We start from the raw sequence: 27,549 nt of genomic DNA on the forward strand, positions 1-27,549 counted from the left end.
ACAGCAAAACTAAGGGGGAAGGGAAAGTTGTATTCATCTTTCTTCTTTGTCTCTTCAACTGTTTTTCTGTTCTTTGAGACCTAGTTTGGTGCCTAATTCTTCTTTTATTTCCTCTGTTAACTTCCCCTTCTCTAAATTTATAATTATCCATCATATTTTGTAGTTTAGTATTCAGTCTTTTTACTGTCTTACATTAATTTTTTCAAGTCTTAATTGGCAGCCCCACTACTTCTGCACTTTTATTTATTTATTTTAAAATAATTCTCATTGCGTTTTAAGTGAAAGTTTACAAATCAAGTCAGTCTCTCACACAAAAACCCATATACACCTTGCTACACTCTCCCAGTTACTCTCCCCCTAATGAGACAGCCTGCTCTCTCCTGCCACTCTCTCTTTTCGTAAGCTTCTAACCCCCTCTACCCGCTCATCTCCCCTCCAGGCAGGAGATGCCAACATAGTCTCAAGTGTCCACCTGATCCAAGAAGCTCACTCCTCACCAGCATCCCTCTCCAACCCATTGTCCGGTCCAATCCATGTCTAAAGAGTTGGCTTTGGGAATGGTTGCCATCCTGGAGCAACAGAAGGTCTGGGGGCCGTGACCACCCCTCCTGCACTTTTAAATGTCAAACTTGAGTAGGAGTCTTGTCTCATGAGTTTCTCTCTCATGTTCCCCGACATAATGGGCACTCAGAGGAATATTTGAGTTTTTGTTTGGTTGCTGTAACTTTGACTCTGTTTCTCTGTTTGATTACTCATGTATGCAGTGTGAATAATATTAAAAAAATGGTTTTAATGCTCTTTAGTCTTTGTGGCTCAGTAGTTAAGAGCTATGGCTGCTAACCAAAAGGTTGGCAGTTAGAATCCACCAGCCACTCCTTGGAAACCCGGTGGGGCAGTTCTGCTCTGTCCGATAGGATTGCTGCGAGTCGAAATCGACTTGACGGCAGTCGGTTAGCCTTTGTAATAGTTGTTTAATTATTTGCAAATCTGTTGTATAGTCAACACATGAAATTTAGCAACTGTGATGTTGTAGACCAGCACAGTCCGTTAATACTGCTAGAAAAGCAAACCAAAGCCCAAAGCTTTTATCTTTATATGAAAAGACTTGACTGATTTTTAAAAAATGCAGGAGATACTGATGTAGTTACTCGTGTTTTTAATCATGTGCTTTGAAGCCTTTGCTTTTTCTGGAATGAAATTCCTCGTTTTGTGCAGAAGTATGTTAATTAGATAATATTTAGTTGGTGAATTTGTGCCCACAAGAATGTGATTTTTAAAATGTTGCAGATTGCTATAAGATTGTTTCCTGTTTTCTTTTGCGTGTTTAATACTTTGTATATTTTTCCATGAAGTAACCTTTCATCTTGTCCATTTATATCATTTAACATTAAGACTTAAATATTGAGTTCAACTCTGACAACACTGGTGCTTGCAAATGCTAATCATTCAAAATGTCCAAATTTGTATTTGACCTAAGAGTTGCAAAAATATAAGCTATTATATAAATATATCCAAATATATATTTGGGGGGGGAAGAAGTAAAATATTGTATTTATGGGGTGGTTTTAAACAGTCAAGCTTTAGAATTGAGACATGCCTAAAGTATTTCTCTAGTGAATTGCATATGGTATCAGTTAATGAATTGTGCTGCAAGAAGAAGCATTTAGTACTGTTGACCTCAGTATTACTGAAAGTTCTGAGAATTAGCAGTTCAACTTAGTAGTTTGGGAAAATGATAAAGCATACTTAGACAATTTTAGATCTCTTTAACGTCAAAACAAAATTTTCTGCTTTACCTTTTTAAATTATTTCTTTTAAAATCAAGGTGATGTTTGTGCATATGTAGTTAAAGTCAAATAGTACTATAAGGTTTATAATGAAAAATAGCTGTCCATCTTGCCTCTCCTCACCTCCAATTCCCAGTTTTTAAAGGCAGTCAGCTTTAATTCTTTTAGCTATTTGTTCACATTTGCCTTCTTATTTCTACTTTTTGTTGGCTTTTCATTTTAGACATTAGCTATTGACCTCATTTTAAGAAAAATGAGGATTAGCTGTCTTAATCTCTCTACCGCCTGCAAACATTTACACATACTTTCCTTTGTCTCTTCTTCCCCTTTAAGGATATCAGATTTTGGGGGATAAATTATTTACTATTCACATTATTATGACTATGTAAATATTGTTCACAGCTGGGTTTTACAAAATTCATCATAATCATAATTCCTTTCTTGTCCAACTTATTGTTTTTCCTAGGTAGTTATCCCAGTTTAAAATTTTATGTTGTTGTTAGCCACCGCCAAGTTGGTCCCCGACTCCTGGTGACCCCATGCACATTTGAATGAAATGCTGCCCAGTCCTGCACCATCCCCATGATTGTGGTAGATCGGAATGTTGTGATCCAGAGGGTCTTCGTTGGCTGGTTTTCAGAAGTAGATCACCAGGCCTTTCTTCCTAGTCTGTCTTAGTCTGGACTTTCCCCTGAAACTTGTTCAGCATTATAGCAACATACAAAATTCCACTGACAGACAGTCGGTGGCTGTTCATACGAGATGCATTGGCCAGGAATTGAACCCATGTTGCCTGCGTGGAAGGCAAGATTTCTACTGCTGAACCACTACTGCCCTTCTGACTACCCTAGGCAGAGTACATTACTCCTTCTGTTCCGTGACACCTGTGAATAAGTCTGTTTTGACACTTAATATAATCCCTCTCCACATCTTTCTTGCTTAGACTGAGTGTTCTCAAAGTTCGGATAACACTCTAACATTCTGATAGAGTTCTTGACCTACTCGTAAACCTGTTGCCGTTGAGTTGATTCAGACTCATAGCAACCCTATAAACGTGAGCTAGGAGTCTTGACGCACAGTAGGTAATAAATAATTATTTACTTAATAAATAAATCCTTCATCTGGGTTGATTGAACATCTTCTTTCCTGGCAAACATACTGTCATTTTGACCTTAATCCCTAGTGTCCACTGAATGAATGAATGCTATGCTAGAAACTGTTAAAGGCTCAAGCTTATTATTGGGAGGCAATGCTGTGTAGTAATTTAGGATACGGCTCTGAAGTCAGAATGCCTGAGCTCAAAGAAACAAGTGTCCTAACCTCTGTTTTTTTTTAACATAAAATACCAATGATAATACTACTACCATACATGTTGTGAGGATTAAATTGGTACATCTAAAATGCTAGATCAATGCCTGGCACATTCTCTTTTAGTCAGTCTGTTTTTCATCTTTTGGGGACATTGCCTACTACAATATTAGCATAAGAACTTATGAATGAAAATCTAAGTAAAATGACAAATCTAGATATTTAAAATATTTAGCTCTTTGAATTTTGCATATGAACATATTCTGAAATGATCTCCATGGACAATAACAGATTGTGACATTTAGATAAAAACTTCAACTGGGAGAAATAATGTGTTCAGTTTGTTATATACCTACTAAAATACTGCATTCTTTAAATATACCCTGAAATATCTAAGCGATATGGAATTATGTTAAGTGTCAGTATGCTATCAGTACTCATGACCCTTCTATCCCTAAGAAGGGTTTTATCTAGCCCACCAACAGATTTGATATTCGGCATGATTTGCTTTCTAATTTGAGCCTGCTGTATGCACTAAATTCTCCCTTCAGAGACTGTATGCTGAGGTAAAGGAAACTCTCTTTATTCAGCATACACTTAACTGAACACTTGCTCATGTGCCTAGTATTGTGGATGCAAGCAAAAAGAAGGCATAGTTGTTTTCCTTAAGGAACCAGCATCTCTTCGTCGTTTCAGTAATGTTGATATCAGATCTGGCAGAATGTATGCATGCTCTTGGACCCAGAATTCCATTTATAATAGAAATAGAAATGTGCACAGAAATTTATGGTCAAGGTATTCATCAAAATATTAATTATAAAAGCAATAAAAAGATACACATTTTGGTACATTCATTATATTTTCAACACTTTAAATTAGAAGCATGATGTTACTTAAATACTTTTAAGTTTATTTTTGAAATCTGAATTAGGGATTATATCCCCATATCTGAGGATAGGAAACCCTGGTGGCATAGTGGTTAAGTGCTACGGCTGCTAACGAAAGAGTCAGCAGTTCGAGTCCGCCAGGCGCTCTTTGGAAACTCTATGGGACAGTTCTACTCTGTCTTATAGGGTCGCTATGAGTCAGAGTCAACTCGACGGCACTGGGTTTGGCTTGGTTTTGGTATCTGAGGATAGATAGAGGGTTATGTCAGTAGTTGAATTCCATGGTCCATTATAAAGTTGTGGTAAATTGCTCAGATCTGATTTAGGGTCACAGTTCCCCAATTTATTGTATGTATAACTCTGGCAAGTTGTTTAAAATTCTCTAAACCTCAGTTGTTTCCATCTCTAAAATGGGTATATTAGCAGTTACAAAATTTTCTTCTAAGGATGAAATGAAACAATGTATTATCCTAAAAAAAATAGCCCAGTAAATGTTTTGCTGCTCACGTTGTTAGTGTTTTTCTTTGTACTCATTCTGCCCTTAATGGTTTTTTTTCCTCTACAGCCTTCCACCAGTCAGTGCAAACCAGAGATGGCGATGTTTATCTGGTCTGACAACTCCCATTGCTTTGTAACAGTCATCTAGAGGATTCTGAGGCTTTTACCAGGCTCCACAGAGTTATCACCTGTTATCTGTGTCTGCCACTTTTAAAGGATGGGAAATAGCAGTACATGTGCCTTGGGTTTGCCATCCTTGATCTAAACCTTCTTTTGTTGCTTTACACACACAAACTCCCTGTTCTCTTTTAGGTATCATGTACTTTTTGTTCTTGTACTTTATTTTGCTGGGAGTTTATTAGCACCTTTTTTTTTTTTAATGCTTTGGCTGTTACTGTTGTTATTTCATAGCATAAATTACTCCTCATAATAGTGTGTAATAATCCAGAACTAGACCTTGGGTCCTTTTTAGCCCTGCTTCTTCTAGATCTCTCATAAAATACAAATATAGCTAGTTTGTAAGACTGACTTGGACCTGTCTGATTTAAAGAAGAGGTAGATTTTGTGTGAAGTTTTTCCATTTTACTAAACCCTGGAGTGGAAGGCTCATGCTGTGTTTAGTATAAGGTAACCAAATGCAAAGGAACTTTTTGTTCTTCACAATTAGCCGGTCTCCTCCTAAAGGATTATGTATTGTCCTTTTGTAAGGTAGATGGATTGTGACCACAAAAAAAATTTTTTTTGTAGTTGTTAGTTGGCATAAATTTAAAATCATGATGTTTAGGTAAAAGTTATATTCTGAGAGCATGCATAAATAATAGCCATTAAATTATAATTGATGGTGAATGAAATTGCCCTTAGTATATAGGCAAAAATTATTTTATTTTAAAATACATCCTGGGAGTTACATAGAAATGAATTTGTGAACACTGTAAAATTTTTTTACTTTTCATTATAACTCTTTGTACATTGATAAGTTCAGGGTGTTTATAAATTATCATAAATCAGAACTTTATTGATATTAAAGAGTATAAACACCTGTGTCTTGAAATTGCTTGCCTTGGATTTAGGTTTTTTTTTAATCTAGGATTTAATGCAATATGGTGTTCAGTTAACTTTATTTTTACTTCATTTGAGGAATAAGATGAAGATGTTTTAATGACACTCAGCTAATAATCAGAAGGTAGATTCTTTGGGTAAAGTGTTTAGCTCTCAAGGCCTCCACTACTTCTGTCTTTTAACAGTAGCTCTAATACATGATCTTCATTAGCCCTAAAATTCTGACTTTTTGATAACATTAGTTACTGTCTATATTAGATTTCAGTTTATGTTTCCGAATACTTGGCTCTATTTTATAATCTAAATTTTAATGTGAAAAGGCTATCCCTTTAAAAAAAAAAACAAAAAACTATTCTTGATTTTCTTTAGATTGTCCTTTAGTCATTAAAACATAGTTTCAACTCCATATGCTAACTGGCTTCTGTGATTTAAAAAAAACTTTCAGGCCGCTAGTTTCACCCATTCCACAAACCTTGTATCAAATTTATATTGACAAGTAATAAAATTAACAGATTTGAGCTTTAACATTGTAGACACTGGAAAAAGCATTACAGAACTATAAAATAGCCCTGCTTCAGAGAATTCTGGGAGAGAAAGAGGAGTGTCTTTTACACACTGAAAAATCAGCTTGTGACAACCAGGCACTGATTTTGCTGTGCTCTGTTTTAACAGAGAATTGTTTTGCTATGTAGATACTTTACTGAGTTGTTTGTTAAAACAGAAGAGGGATATTTATGATCTTTTGATAGCACTTAAAAAAAAAAAAAGACCTTAACGAGGCAGTACACAATACTGGGGAAGCCAGCACAACGCGTCCAAGGCAAGGTCATGGAAGCTCTGTAGACACATCCAAACTCCCCGAGGGACTGAGTTACTGGGTTGAGGGCTGTGGGGACCATGGTCTTGGGGAACATCTAGCTCAATTGGCATAACATAGTTTATAAAGAAAATGTTCTACATTCTTTGGTGAGTAGTGTCTGGGGGTCTTAAAAACTCGCGAGCAGCCATCTAAGATACTCCACTGGTTTCACCCCGTTTTCAAGGGAAAATGAAAAAAACCAAAGACAGGATGGAAAGAATTCAAATGACTTATGGACCACAAGTACTGCAGCCTCCACCAGACTGAGTCCAGCATATCTAGATGGTACCCGGCTGCCATCACCAACTGCCCTGACAGGGAGAAAAACCTGGTGATCTGCTTCTGTAAAGATTACAGCCAAGATGCAGCAGAGGGTTCCAGACACAGGTAGAGAAAAATGTAGAACAAAATTCTAACTCACACACAAACAAAAAAAAAGACCAGACTTACTGGTCTGACAGAGACTGGAGAAACCCTGAGAGTATGGCCCCCGGACACCCTTTTAGCTTACTAATGAAGTCATTCCTGAGGCTCACCCTTCAGTCAAAGATTAGACAGGCCCATAAAACAAAATGAGACTAAATGGGCACACCAGCCCAGGGGCAAAGACGAGAAGGCAGGACGGGACAAGAAAGCTGGTAATAGGGAACCCAAGGTCAAGAAGGGAGACATGCTGTGGGGTTGACAACCAATGTCACAAAACAATATGTGTACTAATTGTTTAATGAGAAGCTAGTTTATTCTGTAAACCATCTAAATACAATAAACAAACAAAATGGGCCTAAGATGGCTCTTAAGTGAGGAAGGAGAGTGGGGACTACTTCCTTACTTTGTTTTCCTCAAGGAAAAAGACTCCTCTTGGGGAGAAAAACTATTGGATTTACATAGAGGGTATTTTCTGGCATATTGGAGTAATTATTGTTACCTCAGTGATAGTTGCTTTTTATATATATTTTCCTGTGTCATCAGTTCACTTTGACATAATCCTAAAATTGATTAGACATTTCTCACCTTTTTTAAAAATAGGAAAATGATTATCCATATTGTATAAAAATTGGGTTTTCAAGACTTACCAGGATAAATCCGTGGGTTGAAAGTGGTAATACTTTGGAGTTTTTTTGGGGAGATTAACAATAGCGCTTCCTGTGGGGATGTGGGGCTGGTGAGAATGAATGTTATCCTTACCTGATGATTTGTTGGTAGAAACTAATTCAAGCATGGCATGTATTTTAGAAGGATATTGGGTAGAGTTCAGTGACTCATCAAATTGCATAAGGATTAGAAACCCAGATTTAGGGCTAAGCAGCCAGAAACCGTGCCCAGAATCACACTGCACACGAGTCCAATGAGGATGCCAGTACCATCTAGAGACACGTAGACACCACAGCCTACTCCAGGGACAGTGCCAACTCTGAATGAGTCTAAATGCTGCTCCTTCTTCCCTGGACTTGATCTTGCTGCAGTTGTTGTATGAGAGAGTTTCTTCCGGTCTCTGCGTCTCCCTCACTAGTTGCCCATTGCTAGTATGGGCTGGGCACGACTGATTGGCAGAGCCCATGTCCTAGATGTCTAAGAGATGTGGCAAAGTGTTTAATTTTCTGAAATTGTGAGGTAGGGAAAGCGCTCAGGCTTAAGAAGGGAATGTTCAGATGCTAGGCAGAAAAAAAGAATGACATTCGCTTCACCTGATATTTTGGATTCAAGTTGCTATCCTGATTATGTTTAATCCGTTGTGCCAGCTCATTCTGATGTTTCACAAGTATTGCACTTAATCCTCACAACAACTTTATTAGCTTTGTTTTAGAGGTGAAGAAATAGGCTGAGAGAAAGTAACCTGTCCAAGATCACACAGTTAGTTGTAGCAGATCTGCGACAAACTCAGAGGTATTACTCCGAGGCCTGTGCTCATAACCAGTGTACTATACTGACTCTTAATCCTTTTTTTTTCTCGTGTATTTAGCTCAGAAAAGGAGTCCTGGTGGTGCGGTGGTTAAATTGCTAAGCTGCTAACCAAAACGTGGCGGTTCGAACCCACTGGCCACTCCACGGGAGAAAGATGTGGCAGTCTGTTTCTATAAAGATTGCAGCCTAGGAAACCCTATGAGGCAGTTCTACCCTGTCCTTTAGGGTCGCTATGAGTCGCTATGAGTCAGAATCGACTCGAGGGCACTGGGTGGATTTTTAATGAGTCGAAATCAACTTGACAGCAGTCGGTTTAGCTTTAAACTCTGTAAATGAATCTGTTGGATTGAACCCTCAGTGTTTATTAAGATCTTGTGTATGATGAGTTATGTGGATTTGGGCATGTTCAAGAAAGTTGAAAGTTTTATGGTTTTAATTTGCTTTCATTTTTATCTACCCTTACCTGATGCTTGAATCAGTTTTTATTCTTTTTTTTTTTTCATTTTGTGACTGTTTTTGTATTCATTTTGCAACAGACTACAACCTGATGAAATGCTTTTTTTCCTGAGTGTCAGTGCTTGGAAGTGAGTTATTGAGTGTAAGACAGACAGGCTGGCATGACAAGAGGAGGGGATAGAGCAAGACTTGAGGGAGGGAGGGAAGGAGAAACACAACACACGCACAGCTAGAGGAAGAGGAGACACAGACTCTGGAAGGAAAGGGATACTCACAAATATGTTAGCCTACAAACAGCATTCTTTATATCCTTTGTCAGTTGTTATAGTAGATTGAAATATATTACAATGAACCTTTTCCGCTTTTGCTTTTGGAAAGTCATTCAGGCCTTTTTTTAGGCTTGAAGCAGTGCTTTGCCTAAAGTAAACAGTGGGTCTTCAGCTCCTTTCTACCACTTTGCATTTTGAGTTGACTTATGTATTTCTGGGAAACCCTGGTGGTGTAGTGATGAAGTGCTACGTCTGCTAACCAAAAGGACAGCAGTTTGAATCCACCAGCCAATCCTTGGAAACCCAATGGGGCAGTTCTACTCTGTCCTATAGGGTTGCTATGAGTCGGAATCAACTCGATGGCAATGGGTTTGGTTTGGTTTTTTGGTGTGTATTTCTTAAAAAAAAAAAAAAAAAAAAAAATTTCTGTTTTAAAGCTAAAAAAAAAAAAAATGTGTGATATCTCGGTGTGAGAAACAAGAGCTGTTATTTAACTTGGGAAGTATCAAACTTGGTTTGGGGAAAAAAATAAAGACAAACTCCCGTAATTACTATGATGTCAACCAAGCTAGAGTATTTCTTCATAAACCACAGCTCTTGTTAATTATTCCTTTTGTACAAGTCTGTCTATCCTGCAGATTTTTGTGCTACCAAAACAGCACTTGCAATGTTATTTTATTCACTTCTGCCTTGGGGACTAAATGGGCAGCTATAATTTTGTGAAAGTCCCCTTCCACACACACAGTCTTGTTAGCAGTCTAAATGTGGGCTGGGTGCTAGAAAAGTGCTTCATGGAAGGTAAATGTCTGTGAAATTAAAAGTGATTTTGTCCTGTTTAAGTATTAAATTTTTTATATTGAGTATACTGTGCTTTTTGTCCTTAGTCCCATCTAATCTTTCCTAGGATATAAATTTTAATTTGAGAATGGTTATTTCTCTGTGAGTTTTTTGTTTGTAGTCTAGTGCAAGCTGTATAAAATGGAATTTTGTATAAATGCAATTGGTGTTACATACTTACTGTTGCACTGCTTTACTGTGAGATTTTTATCCCTCTTTTACAAACTGTTTTAGTGAACCAGCAGTCCTCAGATGGGAAGTAGTCCTTTTTTAAACTATCAAATTGAAAGTACTAGATTGTTGGGTTATACACAGTTTCTTACTTAATGGTAAATTTAACTAATCATCCATATAAGAAATGCCATCACATATATGTAGAAATGCCATCTATATAAGAAATGGACCACAGGGCCAGAGCAGTAATCAATCCAGCCCAGACAGCCCTAAAGAGCTGCACCAAGCAAGGAAGCAGGTTACTTACTTGAATTCTGTCATTCCTGAAGGGCATAGAAGCCATTCCTAATTCCCTTAACTTATACACTGTACTCAGAATTCATGCATTCACTTTAACTCTTCAGCCTTGCAGTCCGTTCTAATTGTATGTGTTATATATGTATTAAACTAAAGGATCTACTATAGATTTGCTTGCAGTGGATAATTCTGGAGGAAATACCATTTATAATGTGAAATTCAGTTCGTTCATTGCTCATAAGCTGCTTCAGTTTCTTCATCTGTAAAATACAAAGTGATTTCATAGGTATTTTTCCCCCCACTCTCAAAATCTGTTCTGTTATTTTCAATGTGGCCAATTTTTGAGGTTTGTATTTTTCACCTTCCTTCCTGTCATTTTTCTTCTACATGCTACTTAAAAGTAGTAAATTAAGCAAGTTGTTTATTATGAGGGAACCATAAGTTATTAGGGGGGTACACTGAATTCCTCTGAATTATCTAATAGATACAACTAAAAGTTTTGTGGATTTTAGGAGGAACAATATTTTATAGTAGTAGTTTGGGAGAGAGCCAAACCAAACCTGCTGCTGTTGAGTCATTGAGTGCTATGGGGTATGGATTTACTTCTCAGTTTGCTGGAATCTGGTTGAAGACATTGGTCATTCTTTCATTGTCCCTTGTACAATGCCCACCATTAGAAATTACTTTAGAATTTGGTTGTGGGAAAAATTGTCTCTATATTCTATGTATTGCTGAAAAGTGTTCAGAGCCTACCAGACTACTGAAGAATGAAGATAGGCTTTTGTTCCTAGCAAGTAAAGGAGAAACCCAGGAAAAAAATATCTGTTCTTGGTTGCAATACCATTAACTCAACTCCATGGGGTAGTATCAAAGGCAAACCTACTTTAATACCAAGTTACTCTCCAAAAGAATTGAAAACAGGAACTCAGATACTTGAACACCAGTCTTCATTTAAGCAGTGTTCATAATAGCCAAAAGGTGGAAACCACCAAAGTATCCATCAACAGATGAATGGATAAACAAAATGTGGCACATACATACAATGCAATATTATTCAGTCGTAAAGAGAAATGAAGCCTTGATACATGCTACAACATGGATGAACCTTGAAAACATGCTGTGTGAAAGAAGTCAGACACAAAAGGACAAATATTGTATGAACTCACTTACATGAAATGAATAGGCAAATGCATAGAGACCAAAATTTATTAGTGGTACTCAGAGATGGGTGGGATGAGGAAACGGGGAATTATTGCTTAAGGGGTATTGAGTTTCTTCTAAGAGTGATGAAGAAATTTGTAAATGGATAGCAATTATGGTAGCACAACATGGTGAGTGTAATTAATGTCACTGAATTGTACCTGTAAAAATGGTTGGAATGGCAATTTTTTATACGTATATTAACACACATATGCAGACAAACTCAAGATATATTACTAGCTGGGGGAAAAAATAACATATAGACCAGCCCATTATCTTCATTTGATTCTAATGGTAGAAGTATTTTACTTATGAGAAACACTAAAATCCTAAGTAAATAAATGTGTGTGTGTTTTAAATGAGATTGTATTTATAATTAATGTCCTGGGAGAGAGTGTGTCCTCTGTTCTCTCCCATTTCCTTCCCATCATCGTTTAACCATCAGTGCAGTGAATTGAGGATAGTGAAGGAGATTTTTTTTAAATGTTAATTTATGCTGAAAATTATCAGGATACAATTAGGTATTTAGAAGAATAGCATATGTATTTAGTCCGTTTGGAAATTTTAAATCGATCCTGCTCTGTGGAAATCAGTAAGTTGTAAATTGATGTTTAAATGGCATGCTGTTTAGTTACGGGGATAATTTGTTCCAAGGAATTTCACTTTCTCCAAATAATTGAGTACATTAACGTAGCAAGGTCAGATTTCCTGGGTAACGTGTCCTGGTATAGTTAAGGAATCACCTTTGATTTTTATTTTAGAATAGGTATGTTACTTTACTGTGTAATAGGCAGTGGTTGCATTTAATAGTATCCAACTAAGTTTGCAGTTCAGAAAGAAAATATTCCCACATGGTATTTTCTGATTACTGACACCTGAAAAATCAGATTCCATAGGTTATGAGTTAAGGCCAATTAGGGGTATCTGATAATGTCAGGAACTAGTTTAACATGAGAGGATTTTTCGAAAAAGAAAATTATGTGTCATGACTGTAATAGTTTTATCGTAAATTAAAAAGAAATAAATGGAATACTTTAATTTGTATGTGTGGAAACCCTGGTGGTGTAGTGGCTACTAACCAAAGGGTCAGCAGTTCAGATCTATCAGGCGCTCCTTGGAAACTCGATGGGGCAGTTCTACTCTGTCCCACAGGGTCGCTATGAGTTAGAATTGACAATACTGGGTTTGGTTTTTGGGGCTTGTATCAATGTGGAGAGATAGAAATATTTCAGACATTCAGAAGAGTACAGAAACTGGATGAACACGTGTGTACCTCACTCAATTAAATCCTAGCATTTCTTCCTTGACTTCTCAGGGTATATAGAATAATTATCAGTCATTTAGAGGTGATTCAGATTAATCATAATGAATGAATATCAATTATTGATCTGTAATGCCTAGCTTGCCCTTGATCAACTCTCTTAGACCTAAATGTAGCATATTCTTCTAATTAATTCCTTAATGTCATAAGTTTCTTCTTAGTGTATAGCGCTGACCTCGCTTTTTGTCCTCTTGGCTAAAGCAGCTTTGGAACAATGGAACAAATCTGTTAAAATGAGCAACCTTGATTTGCATCATAGCTCCTATGGTGCAGATGTGGAATCTGTGGCTAATAATTTTGTACCTGGTTACTGCAGGTAATAATAATAAAAAAGATAGACTGAGGTTTTGAATCCTAGATCTGCCCCTTTCTGGTTTGGACAAGTTATTTTAACCACTCTGTGCTTTGTTAATACCTTTCACATAGGGGAATTCTGGTAAATAGGCGAGCTAAAGCATGTAACTCAATAAAGGTTGCTCAATAAAGGTAACTTTAATATCACTAATTTTTCAAGTGGTTGAATTTGCTACAATCAGATTCCTAGATGAATGGGGGCATTTCGAGCATAAAAATGTTCAAGGGTTCTCTCTGCCCCCTGCTCGCCAAACAAAGCAAATTTTAACACTAAATTTCATCGTTCAACTCCTAGAACCCCAGCTGATTATCTTCATTGTATTCTTGGTTTATCTTTATACCTTAAGTCTGATAGGCGCGTAACGAGTGCTTTGTAAACCTTAAAACTAAGTGAAAATAGATTGTTCAGATGAAAAGTATGTGGATAAGTCAGTTTTGGGGCAATTCTGGAGAACTCTTGCCAGAACTGGTATCTTTGTTTTGGTCTTCAAGGACTATTAAATGTGATCACTGAGTCATACTTGCTGTTTTCTCTGTTCCCTGGCTAAAAGACACTGAAGCTTGCCAGCCATGGGATGTTCAAAAGGCAGAGTAGGCCTTAGCCCAGGGGGAGTTTGTTTATTTAAAGAAAAATAATTAAGTTCAAACATCCCTACCAAGCCACAGCTAGTGTGGTCATGCTGGAGTTAGTGAGTTCATTGATTCTTTCTGGTGGTCATGGTACTAAAGATAACAGATAAGTTTGAAGTAGGTAAACTTTTATTGAAATTACTTGGAACTGCTTAACATAATTCCAAACAGAAATCCCTAAAGGAGTGGGAGAAAGGGAGTGCCATTTATTTTGCTAGTTGTTGTTGTTTCTTAATGGGACTCATTTAATTCTAGTCTTTCACCACTCCTTTCTAAAGTTATGGTACAGATAATTTTAAAACAACCACCAAACACCTTGTGGTAGTTACATTGTCATTAATTTTTTTCAAGTTGTGACCATAAGAATCTTTTTAAAGAGACAATATAGCTCATAGATGTTTAGACGCAAAGATCTGAAAATTGATGACATTTGTATTTCAAATACTTATCTCCTCCAAAATTTATGATTTATCCTTACATATTCTCTGCTGAATAAGGAAAACCAAGAGAGATTTTGGACTTGCCTAGGGTACCAGGACAGATCTTGATGAGATGACTTAAAAAAGCCAAGGTCTAAAGGAAGTGGCAGAGGAATAAGGCCAAGAGAGACCAGGCAGAGAGTAGAACAAGTCTTGAGGCCCTGAAATGAACATATGCTTGATGTGTTTAAGGGAAAGAAAGAGGTCACTGAACAGAGTGAACGTGGGGGAGAGTGGTAGAGAATGAGGTCAGAGCCCTTAGTAGGGACTTTGGTTTTTAGATTGAGTGAGATGGGACTCCATTGGAGGGTTAAAACAGGGGAATGACATGATCTGACTTTCCTTTGGAAAGGACTAGTCTGGCTGCCTTGTTGAGGTGAGCAAGGAGAGAGTCTGTTTTTTCAAGAGGGAAGAATAGCAAGTAGGTCTTTGATACTTTGGGCTCAGGGTGGATGAAGTAGTTGGCCAAGTTGATGCTCTGCCTGTATTGTACACACCCTTGTACATAAACCCATCTTTTTCATTGTCATTTAACAATATTTTATAGATGTATTCCTCAAATAAAAATTTCTAGCATCTGTTTCAAAGTAAGGATCACAGTTTAAAATGGCACCCTTTCGGCTGAGTGGATCCTGAGAGAAAATTCACCTTGTGATCGTGGGCAGGTTGTAGAACAGAAAGAATTGCACAAATGGCTATGTTGAGAAAGTGACCCTCTTTTAGGGTTTGGCACATGATGCCTATGACAGAAGTCATTCAAAACAGGCAGAAAAGAGGCATGGAAAAATTATTCCGTAGTACCTATGTTCATATAGTTGTGGGAAGATGACAGGTGTTCCTGTTTGTCTAATGGCTTCCATTTTTTCGTGAAATACAAAGCAAGAATATCAATTTAGAATTAGGAAGACTGCAGGTAGTGGAGGTTTTAGGAAGAAGGAGGTATGAAAGATAATTGTCACAAGCCAGAGAAATGAGGTAGGATTGCCAGGAAGTATGAATGTTGAAGGCCTGTATGAAGTTTGTTGTCATGAATATAAGAACCAGTTAGCCCATTTGTATGTTTTTTCTTAAGCATTGCTATTTCTATTGTTTTCTATTCCTGTCTCATTAGTTGTTAGCTATCATTGATCACTGTGATAATTAGAAAATTAGTTTATTGTGTTGAATTAATTTATTGTGTTTAGGGCTCTTCCATTTTCTTTTTCCACCATACTTATTTTTTCCTCTTCGATCTGTAAATAGTACTCTTAGGAATTGCATAGTCCTGCTGGGTCAAAGGAAACCTTGGTGGCATAGTGGTTAAGTGCTACGGCTGCTAACCAAAAGGTCGGCAGTTTGAATCCTCCAGGCACTTTTTGGAAACTCAGTGGGGCAATTCTACTCTGTCCTATAGGGTCGCTGTGAGTCAGAATCGACTTGATGGCAGTGGGTTTGGTTTTGGTTTTGGTACTGGGTCAAAGGCATTGAGCATTGAAGAGGCTGGGTAAGCAGTACATGGAACTTACTGCATGATTCTGTTCCTGTGGACCAATAGCCTATATTCTAACCCTACCAACCCACTCTCAGTTCCATTAATGCTGTGTTTTGTGTTTTTTTTTTCAAGAAGATTACTCAAGACCTGTTTTAGTAGTTGTTTCTTTGGTTACTAAAATTTAGAGAGTTGTCCTGAAAGATTTTGTTTTTTTATTGTAATATATTCAAGAGTAACATTCTTAATAACTGCATCTTTATTTCAGAAATGACCGTAAAGAAGTAGACGCTCAGATGCAAAAGTGATGAAACAGACAATTTGTCATAAAGTAAAATGCAGCTGTGGCTTTTCAACCAGATTAGTAAGTGTGGCCAAATCTTATTTGTTTTACTTTATAGTTATCTACCATGAAAATTAATAAAAAAGAATGAGTGTTTAAGAAGTGTCAACTTGTGTTTTTACTTTTACTTTGGCTGATAGTACAAATTCTAGCTTATAACTTTAGAAAATGCATGCCTGTGGCGTACCTTTTTGAGAATCATAAACATAATTATAGAATCACAATTTTAGAGGAAATATATGAAAAAGTCATTATAATACCACTCTCCAGATACGTGGGAGAAAGATGTGGCAGTCTTGCTTCTGTAAAGATTACAGCATTGGAAACCCTACTCTGTTCTGTAGGGTCGCTGAGTTGAAATCAGCTCTGGTCGTGTTGTTTTTTTTTTTATCCAAACACAGCTACTCTTAGAATTTTTGCATATTTGTTTTTCCTTCCTTTTAGTCTTTTCTCCATACAATTAAAAACAATAATTTTGATCTTGGTGTTGTAAAGAGTGTTCTTCTCACATATCTTTTAAAATTAAACTTGTTTCAGATATTTCTCCCTGAGATTAAAATGTACCTTTCAGTATGGGATTTCTTTTTGAGGTGATGAAAATGGCTGGAATTAGATAGTGGTGATGGTTGGACAACTCTGTGACTGTAGTAAAACCACTGAATTTTATACTTTAAAAAAGTGAATATAGTATTTGAATTATATCTCAAAAAATCATAGTATCAACTCTTAGAGAAAGTAAAACCCAATAAAGTTCTGATGTTTTAGAATATGAATATATGCCAAATATTTTGTACCTAGCAAAAATGATTTGGTGTTTAATTTTTTAATAATAAGTATTTTATCAAAGTAATAAAGTACTTTTGTTATTAGAGATTTACTGTCTCTTAAGCTTTAGTAATATCAAATGTAATATTCTTTATATACTATGTTGACATTTTGTTTCTTAAAATATTTATTAGCTAAATCTGTGTGATAGTTCTTTTCCACCTTGAAAAATGCAGAGTTTAGATGAAAATGTAATGTATAACTTCATTTTCAAGAGACTAGATGTTTTTAAACTAATGTTTAAACTTTTCTACCTGAAAATTTTTTAGGAACAAAATTGCATCTGTTTTTCTCAGAAGAGAATTCCACAAGGTAAGAATTGCTGATATAGTAATATAGAAAGTACAGTGCATACAGGCTTAAGTTTTCTTTATATATTTTATCCTTTTCCCTACATTTATTCATCTTAAATCTTTCCTTGATTATTACAACATTATTTTCCAAAAAATTTATTTTCTTCCACTAGGGTTTATTCACTTTTCACCTAGTGGACGTTACCTAGATGACTTTGGGGTGTAGAGTTCATAAAAGCTCTCATATTAGCTTTAAATTAAAAGAGATTATTTTTTAGCTTGGCATCCACCTATGGAAATTGTTTAACTCCTATATGTAGTTAAAAAAATAGAGTGCTTTGTATCAAGTAGCTAATACAAGATTGAGTAACATCTATTTAAAAAAATACGAATTGCCGCCTTAAAATGGATTTTAAATTATCATTCATCTATTATTATGCTGTTTAGACTTAAGAAGGATGAATTGTTCAATGAGTAGATTTTTAAATCCCCGTATTGATGTGTTTACCTTATGCCAGGGACTTAAAATCAGTGCTTGGCAGCCTTGAGAAGCTACTTCAGTTAAATTTTCTCAGGAACTTTTTGGTACAGGTAGTAGTGATCACTGCTGATTAATTGAATCTGTGAACTGGAAATGCTTATAAAGCAAATCATTCAGATCAGTAATTCTGTTTCCTCATTTATACTCCTTTTTTTCAGTATCCTATGTCTTGAGAGGAATATGTACTCTCAAATCTTTTCCACTTGTTTTTGAAACTGCTGTAGATTTGGTTAAGCAGGTCAGTTTTTATACTGGTCACTGAAAAAGAAGTGTCAAAATAAAAAGATCCACTAGCTCAAGAGGAAAAGGGAAAATGAAATCACCAGTATTTTTCCTTTCCGTGTTTCCAGGGGTTAGGAAGGAGGTCCTGAAACCCTCCCTAGTTTCTTTAATTTTTGAGTATTTTATATTGCATATTACATTCATTATTTTCACTTAATTATATTAACAGATGGCAGAAATCGGATAAATAGTATTCCCATTTTACAAATGAGGAAACCAGTATGTAGTACTGAATTTGCTCTTGGTTCTTTTATTAATCTATATTGCCACCCTATCAGCTAATATTTTGCTGTGTATGAAAGATGTAATTACTAGGATAGTCTTAACATGAAAAAAAATGTTTCTAACTATATTTTTAACTCATAGCCTAAGAAGTTTTAAAAGCACATATACATCCTCCTCATTTGTCAACATGGTTAGGTTCCAAAGACTAGGTCGTTATGTGAAAATCTTCATTAAACGAAAATGGAGGATGACCACATCAGATCACAGAATGGAGGATGACAACATCATTACATAACTGCCAAATCATATTACATAACTTCCAAACTACATCATACATAACTGCTAAATTACATCATTACAAAACAGCCAAACCACTGAGAATCATGGGCCAGCTAAGTTGACACATAACCGTCAACCAGTGTTACTCTTGCCTTGTACCTGGGTATTTGTTTACTACCAGATGTATATTGTTAATGTGTAAAATAGCCAGATAATAGATATTTTACAATTATTGTAAATGCAAAATATCAGACAACATGATAGTTGATAAGTGAGGGGTGGGTGTAAAAGAAAAAGAAAACCAATGAATAATGTAGGTAGTCACTTAACCTTAAGATTTACTAAAGCAGCATTCGTTAAATTAATATGGATTCAGTCCACCTCTCTTGTATAGAAAATTATTTGATAAATATTTCTAATTTGGAAGGACTGTCAAAAACTTACGCATTTTTTTGTTTTGAACTGACTGTTTACTTCTCTTGCAAGTTTGGTGTCTTATTTTGATGGATGGAAGTTTTGAATCCCTTTGTGGATATGGAATGAGCAATTTAATATCACACATTTCAGAAAATGTAGTTCCCCTCCCCTCAAGTTATTTGTTTGTAGTGTGAAAAATCAGGTAAACTAGATTGTAAACCTGTATCTCCTGAGAGGCTTAATTTGGTTCAGGGCCGGGTCTGGTGGTATGGACATAGATGGATTGGTTTTGAGTAATCCAGTGCTACCCTAGCACATTTTAGATTTGAAGGGTCCTCTGATGTACTGACCATTTGGTATTTAATACCTAGCTTACATTTGAACCTGTGGAAAGATTATTAGAGATTTCACATATAGGTGATGGAATAAAGGAATGCAGATTGGCTGATAGTCTATTAAATAGTCTAGAGTTAGAGCTCTTTAAAGTTGAGCAGTTTTTTTTGTTCAGAAATAGGCTATGGTATTAAAAAGACATAAGTCTTCTGATTCTAATCTCTTATTGTATGTTAAGTCTTCAGATATTACAGCTAAATTTAAGTAAAGTTGAACTTTCAAAAATGTAGATAGGTTTATAAAAGAGTGCAGTTATTTCAGATACCTTTTTGTTTATGTTCCACTCTTCCTCAGAGATCCATATGAGCTGTCTTGATTTTATTCTTTCAATCCACTTGCTTTAAAATTTAAAAACAAAATAAAACTCAGAATAGTTTGAAATTCGACACAAATTGCTGCCATAGAACAAAAGTGCTGATCAAGTTAAATCAACGCCTGTAATGTGTATTGAAAGGAAAACCTCTCCTCTCCCCTCCGCACCCCCAATTTGAAGAATAAGCATTTTCATTGCCAACAAGGGCTGACTTTAAATGGACTAGCTGTCCATATTAGGAGCATAGCGTTGCTAAGGTGACCATGGCTGTTTGGAGAAGAATGCAGCTGAGAGGGCAAGTTCTTGATGTGTGAGCTGAGGGAAGGAATGTGGTGTGATTGTGCATCATTCCTCCTAATCACATGTTCATGAAGTGCTGTGTGGGCAGCATATACAAACTACAAGTCTAAGCGCAGGAGCTTGTGTGTGGTTAAAATCGTTTTGTTTTTAGTGAGCCAGAAGCGTACAGTTTAAATGGAAAATGTTTACCTTATATGTATGTGTGAGTTTTGGGTGGAAGGGAAGGTGTTTTCATGGTGGGTGAAACGGGAATGAATTTCTTTTGCTTGATGGACACTTACTTTCATGGTGTAAAAAAGAATGTTTATCAAGGGATAAATGTTGTCTTTCCAACTCATCCCTTTCAGTCATATATACAGTGTTAATAGCTCCCCAAGTGAATAATTTGTTCCTTGTAAATATGCCTATTTCTCTGGCACTTTTAATTTCAGAGTTACTTTATTAAGTCCTAAAAATATGTTGTCTGCTTGCTCCATTTTTTTCTTTTTCTTTTTTTTTTTTTTTAAAGAAGCTCTTATGCTTTCCAGGGAAGATCTTAATGGTGGCTTGCATGTTGCTATCGTGCTGGAAGCTATGCTACTGGTATTTCAAATACCAGCAGGGTCACCCATGGTGGAAAGGATTCAATAGAGCTTCGAGACTAAGACAGACTAGGAAGGCAGGCCTGGTGATCTGCTTCTGAAAATGAGCCAGTGAAAACCCTATGGATCACAGCAGAATGTTGTCCAGTATAGCACTGGTGGATGAGCCCTCTAAGTTGGAAGGCACTCAGAATACCCAGGGGCTACGACAGTGGACTTGAGCATATTAAGGATGGTGAAGATCTCACAGGACCGGGCAATGTTTTGTTCTGTTGTACATGGGGTAGCCATGAGTTGGAGCCTACTTGACAGCAGCTAACAACAACAACAACAACGTTGACAACCCGGTATAAATATCATTAACCTATTTTTCTTAGGAATCAGGTAGCCTGCTTACATTGACAATGATTGCTATTTAATCGATGATAAAATATGGAGGGAAATTAAAGGATTAAAATAATTTGAACTTTGGCTGAATTCAGGAGTTATTTGGCATGTCTCACATATCGCTTGATAACTTTTGATGGCACCTCCCCGGCAACACAACAAAGTAAAATCAATTTACTGGTACACGTATACCTCACAACAGTCCTTAATTTTAATATAGTTAAATACATGGATTTTTCCCATTATAGTTTATCTTGTTTAAGAAATCTTTTCCTATGCAGAGGTCACATATTCTTCCCTACATTATATACTAAAAGCTATATGGTTTTGCCTTTAACATTTAATTCTCAAATCTCCCTCATAATAGATATTTGTGTAGAGTGAAAGGAAAGGGATATATTATTTCATTTTTTTTTAACATGGATAATTGGTTATCCCAGTACTGTTTATTAATCGACTTTCATTTCCTCATTGATCTGCAAATCTCCTTATATCATAAGTCAAATTTTCATATATGGATAGGTTTCTGTCTGTATTCTGACTTCTGTATCATTGGTCAGTTTGTCTATCTCTAAGCCGTTTCTGTACTATCTTAGATAGACATCTGCAGATATTCACAGTTTTACTTCTTGTCTTGTTCCTGATCTCAGAGGAAATGCTTTCTAGTTGCACTATTAAGAATGATGCTTATTCTGGGTTTTTTTTTCTTAATGTCCTTTATCAAGATAAGGACGTTTCATTCTATTTCTACGTTGCTAAGAGTTTTGTTTGATGTTTTTAAATCACGAATGGATGTTGAATTGTATCATAAGGTTTTGCTACAGTTCTAGAGATGATCAAATTATTTTCTTAATCTGTTAATGCAGTCAGTTACATTGATTTTCAAATTAGGCTAACCAGACATTACTAGGATAAACCCAACTTAGCCATGATGGATTGTCTTTTTTATAAATCACCAGATTTGGTTTGCTTACATTTTATGTAGGGTTTTTACATCTGTTTTCATGAGTCATATTGTTTTCTTTTCTCATAATGTCCTGGTTGATTTAAAAAAAAAAAAAAAATTTGTTGTTGAGAGTATACATAGCAAAACATACCAGTTCAACAGTTTCTACGTGTATAATTCAGTGACATTGATTACATTCTTCGAGTTGTGCAACCATTCTTACTCTTTTTCTGAGTTTTTCCTCCCTCATTAACATACACTCACTGCCCACTAATGTTCCTATCTAATCTTGCTGTTGTCAGTTTGATCCCATATAGGTAGATCTTAAAAGAGCACAATGTTCAAGGCAGACACATTCTTTACTAGTTAAGCTAAACTGTTGTTTGGTTTTAAGAAGACTTCAGGGAGTATTTTTGGTTTAAGGTTGAAAGATTATCTCAGAGCAGTAGTTTCAGGAGTTTATCCAGCCTTCTGACTCCAGGAAGATTGGATTCCATGAGAATTTGAAATTCTGTTCTCATTTTCTCCCTTTTGATCAGGATTCTTCTATGGAATCTTTGATCAAAACATTCGGCAGTGGTAGCCAGGCACCATCCAGTTCTTCTGGTCTCATGGCAAAGGAGGCAGTTGTTCATGGAGACAATTAACTACACATTTAATTTCCTCCTTTTTTTCCTGACTCTTCCTCTTCCTCTGTTGCTCCAGGTGAACAGAGACCAACTGTTGTGCCTTGGCTGGCCACTTGCAACCTTTTCAGACCCCAGGCACTACTATATAACAAACTAGAAGGAAGAACAGAAGCACTAAACACCCTATCCTGGTTGGATTTCGATATGAATTAGAAAGCATTTCCTTTTTTACTATTCTCTAGAAGAGTTTAAGATGGTAATTATTTGTTGTTGCTTATTTAGTAGGAGTCACCTATGAGACTATCTGGGCTGTTTTTATTTTTTAGTGGAAAGATTTTAAACTACTGTTCAATTTCTTTAATTCTTATATGTTCAGTTTCTTTTTTTGTGATCAACTGATACATTTTTATTTTTTAAATTGAGATATAATTCACATGCCATAGAATTCATCTCTTTGAAGTGTAGAATTCGGTGGTTTTTAGTAGACTCACAAAGTTTTGCAACCATCATCACTGTCCAATTCCAGAACATTTTCATCGCTCCAGAAAGAAACCTCATACCTATTAGCAGTCACTTCTCATCTTTGCTTCCGCTCACCTGTCACAACCAGTAACCTACTTGCTGTCTCTATGGGTTTTCCTGTTATGGATATTTCGTGTAAATGGAATCATACAATGTGGACCGATTTGTAGCTGATACCTTTCACTTAGCATGTTTTCCAGGTTCATTCGTGTTGTAGCATGTATCAGTACTTTATTCATTTTTATGGCAGAGTTAATATTCCATTGTATAGGTATACCGCATTTTTTTATTCGTCAGTTGATGGACATTTGGTTTGTTTCTATTTTTTGGCTATTATGAATGATGCTGGTATGAACATTTGTTTATTTTTAAGTTGTAAGGGTTCTTTGTATTCTTGATACTAGATCCTTTTCAGGTACATGATTTGCAAATACAGTCTCCCAGTATACATGAGGAAATGCTCATGATCATTACCCAGTAGAGAAATGCAAATCAAAACTACAGTGAGATACCAGCTCACCCCAACAAAGCTAGCATTAATCCAAAAAACACAAAATAACAAATGTTGGAGAAGTTGTGGATAGACTGGAACACTTAAACACTGCTGGTAGGAGTGTAAAATGGTCCAACCACTTTGGAAATCAATTTGGTGCTTCCTTAAAAGGCTAGAAAAAGAAGTGCCATACGATCCCGCAATCCCACTCTTTGGGATATATCCTAGAGAAATAAGAACCATCGCGTGAATAGATATACGCACACCTGTTTTCATTGCAGCACTGTTCACAGGAGCAAAAAGATGGAAACAACCGAGGTGCCCATCAACAATGGATTGGATGAACAAACGAATGGATAAACATAATGGAATACAATGCAAAGATAAAGAACAACGATGAATCTGCGAAACATCTCACAACATGGATGACTCTGGAAAGCATTATGCTGACTGAAATCAGGCACAAAAGGACAAGTATTATATGAGATCACTATTATAAGAACTCAAGAAAAGGTTTAAACACAGGAGAAAACATTCTTTGATGGTTACGAGGGTGAGAAGAGAGGGAGAGAGGAATTCACTAACTAGATAGCAGACAAGAATTATCTTAGGTGAAGGGAAGGACAACACAATGCAGTGGAAGTCAGCACGACTGGACTAAACTGAAAGCAAAGAAATTTCCTGAACACAACCAAACACTTCGAGGGACAGAGTAACAGGGGCAGGGGTCTGGAAACCATGGTTTCAGGGGGCATCGAGGTCAAATGATGTAACAAAGTTTATTAAGAAAATGTTCTGCACCCAACTTTGGTCAGTGGCATCTGGAGTCTTAAAAGCTTGCAGGAGGCCAACTAAGATGCCTCAGTTGGTCCCAACCCACCTGGAGCAAAGGAGAATGAAGAATATCAAAGACACAAGGAAAATGTTAGCCCAAGAGAGAAAAACAAAACAAAACAAAACAAAAAACAACCCATTGCCATTGAGTAGATTTTGACTTATAGCGACCCTATAGGACTTTTTTTTTGGTAGGACAGAGTTGAGCTGCCCTGTAGTTTCCAGGGAGCGCCTGGCAGATTCGAACTGCTGACCCTTTGGTTAGCAGCCATAGCACTTAACCACTACGCCACCAGGGTTTCCAAGAGACAGAAAGGACCACATAAACCGGAGACTTCCATCAGGCTGAGACCAGAAGAATTAGATGGTGCCCTGCTACCACCAGTGACCGCCCTGACTGGGGAACACAACAGAGAGTCCCTGATGGAGCAGGAGAAAAGCATGGTGCAGAACTCAAATTCATGTAAAAAGACCAGACTTGGTGGTGTGACTGAGACTAGAGGAACCCTAGAAGACATGGCCCATGGGCTCTCTGTTAACCCAGAATTAAAACCATTCCCTAGGCCAACTCTGCAGACCAAGGTTAGACTGGACTATAAAACATAACATAATACTCGTGAAGAGTGTGCTTCTTAGTTCAAGTGTGTACACAAGACTAAATGGGCAGCTCCTGTCTGGGGGCAGGATGAGAAAGCAGAAAGGGATGGGAGCTGGTTGACTGGACACAAGAAACATGGAATGGAAAGGGGGAGTGTGCTGTCACATTATAGGGATTGCAACTAGGGTCACATAAGAATGTGTGTATAAATTCTTGTATGAGAAATTAACTTGAGCAGTAAACTTGCACCTAAAGCACAATAAAAAGGAAAAGTCTCCCAATCTATGGATTACCTTTTCACTTTTTTGATAGTGTTCTTTGAAGCACAAAAATGTTTAATTTTGATGAAGTCCAGTTTATCTATTTTTTCTTTTGTTTCATGTGCTGTTGGTGTCATAACTTTTGCTTAATTCAATGTCATAAAGTTTAACACTTTTCTTCTGAGACTTATTGTTTCAGCTCTTTTGGTCTTTGATCCATTTTTAGTTAATTTTTGTATATAGTATGAGGTAGAGGGTCCCACTTCATTCTTTTGTATGTACATATCTAGTTGTCCCAGTACTGTTTGTTGAAAGGATTGTTTTTTCTTATTGAGTTGTCTTGGCACCGTTGTCGAAAATCAGTTGACCATAAATGTATGGATTTATTTCGGGACTCTCAATTCTGTTCCCTTGATATGTTGTTCTATCCTTATGTCAGTACCACACATTCTTGATGACTTAGCGTTAAAGGAAGTTTTGAAATTGGGAAGTGTGAGTCCTTTTATTTCTTTTTGAATCTTTTAAATGAATTGTATTGTTCTAAACATTTTTTTCAAAAATTGTTTTCAATTTTATTGCCAGAAAATTTGCATAATACCCTCTTATCAAATCTCTGCAGCATCTATGTTCCCTTTTCATTTCTCTTTTTCTCAGTTTTTCCACAAGTTTGTTTTTAATTTTCCTTTGAAAGAATGAGTTTTTGACTCTGTTGATCATCTCTGTTGTAAATGTTTTCTGTCTTTTCAATTTTTGCTTTTTACTATTTCTTTCTGCTTTCTCTGAGATTTTATTTTTTTTTAACTTTTAAATTTGGATTCTTATTCTTTAAATTTGCCTCTAAGTGCCATTGTAATTGCTTCTCCACAAGTTTTGATATGTAATGTCTTTGATTTTGTTCATTTTAAAAATTGTTCTTAATTTTCATTAACTTATTTGCTCCATGAATTATTTAGAAATATATACTTAATTTCAAAATATGTAAGATTTTCTAATTTTTTTTGTTATTCATTTTTAACTTGATTTCATTATGGCCAGAGACCATATGGTAATTTTAGAGACTAAAATTACATGGCCTACCATATTGCTAGTTTTTATAAATGTTCCATGTGTATTTGGTAAGAATGTTAATTCTCCATTTGTTAACTACAGTGTTACATATATGTCCATAAGCTTGTTAATTGTTGTATTTAAATCTTTTGTTTGTCTTGGTTTTGTTTTGGACTTCAGTTTGGTTTTATTTTGAGATCTCCATCAGTTACTGAGAAAGACATGTTAAAGTTTCTCATCACAGTAGTGCGTTTGCCAATTTCTCTTTGTAGATGTGTTAATTTTTGCTTTTTAAATTTTGAATCTATTATTAAGTAATACAAATTTAAAGTTGTTTTATCATTCTGTTGAAATTGAGCCTTTTCTCATTATGAATAGGCATTCTTTATCTAAAAACATTTTTAGCTTTAAAGTTTATTTTCTTGGATTAATATAACTACTATAGCTTTCTTTTGGTTACTGAAGTATTTTCCATCCTTTGACTTTTTGGCATCCCTATATTGTTGAGTTTTGTTTTTGTTCAGAATGACAATCTTTAATTTTTAACTGAAAAATTTTAGTCAGTTGTGATTACCGATAGATTTCTTTCTTTCTTTGTGGTTTATTCGCCTCTCTGCCTTCTTTTCTTGCCAGTCTTTTGTGTTGAGTTATGTGCAGATGTGTTCATGTGTACATGGTTTTTCTCGTTTCACTATCCCCTCCCCCCAGTCACCTTGGATGTGTGTGCGCTTGTTTATTTTTCTTTATTCTTTTAGTGCTTACTCTAACTAACATGCATACTTAGGAAAAGTCTAAATCAATCAGTATCTTTAACCTATTCTTTAATATTAAAATGTCTTAGTATGCTCTAACTGATCATCCACTTCCCCACCTGTATGCTATTGTCTTTTTTAATTTGTACATAGGTACACATTTTTAGAGAAATCAATCTTTCTTTGAATTTATTTACATATTTGTCATTTTCTTGGCTCATTATTCCTTTTTTTGTATCTGAGACTTCCATGTGAGAGGTTTTTTTTTTTAACCTGAAATATATTCTTTGGTTTTTTTTTTTAATGTCCTTTAGTGAAGGTCTTTTGGTGAGAAAAGCCCTGTTTTTTGTTTCTTTGTCTGAAGATGTCTTTATATCATCCCTGTTCTTGAAAGGTAGTTATGCTGTGTGTATAATTCTCATTTTTCTCATCACATTAAAGACATTATTCCAGTCACAACTGCCAGTGTTGCTGTTCAGAAGTCAAATTACCCCTCCTTTGTAA

General features: G+C 36.1%; 1 protein-coding gene across 2 annotated transcripts in view; it reads left to right on the forward strand.

Moving 5' to 3' along the window:
• Positions 1 to 27,549, forward strand: part of FRS2 (fibroblast growth factor receptor substrate 2) — a 116,341-nt gene that overhangs the window by 46,181 nt on the left and 42,611 nt on the right. For both annotated transcript variants that reach the window (XM_049883867.1, XM_049883869.1), the window contains exons 2-3: positions 16,054 to 16,149; positions 17,223 to 17,265. The gene's annotated coding sequence lies outside the window, so the exon portion shown is untranslated. The remainder of the gene's footprint in view (positions 1 to 16,053; positions 16,150 to 17,222; positions 17,266 to 27,549) is intronic.

The sequence above is a fragment of the Elephas maximus genome, chromosome 4, assembly GCF_024166365.1.
Source record: "Elephas maximus indicus isolate mEleMax1 chromosome 4, mEleMax1 primary haplotype, whole genome shotgun sequence".
Taxonomy (NCBI): domain Eukaryota; kingdom Metazoa; phylum Chordata; class Mammalia; order Proboscidea; family Elephantidae; genus Elephas; species Elephas maximus.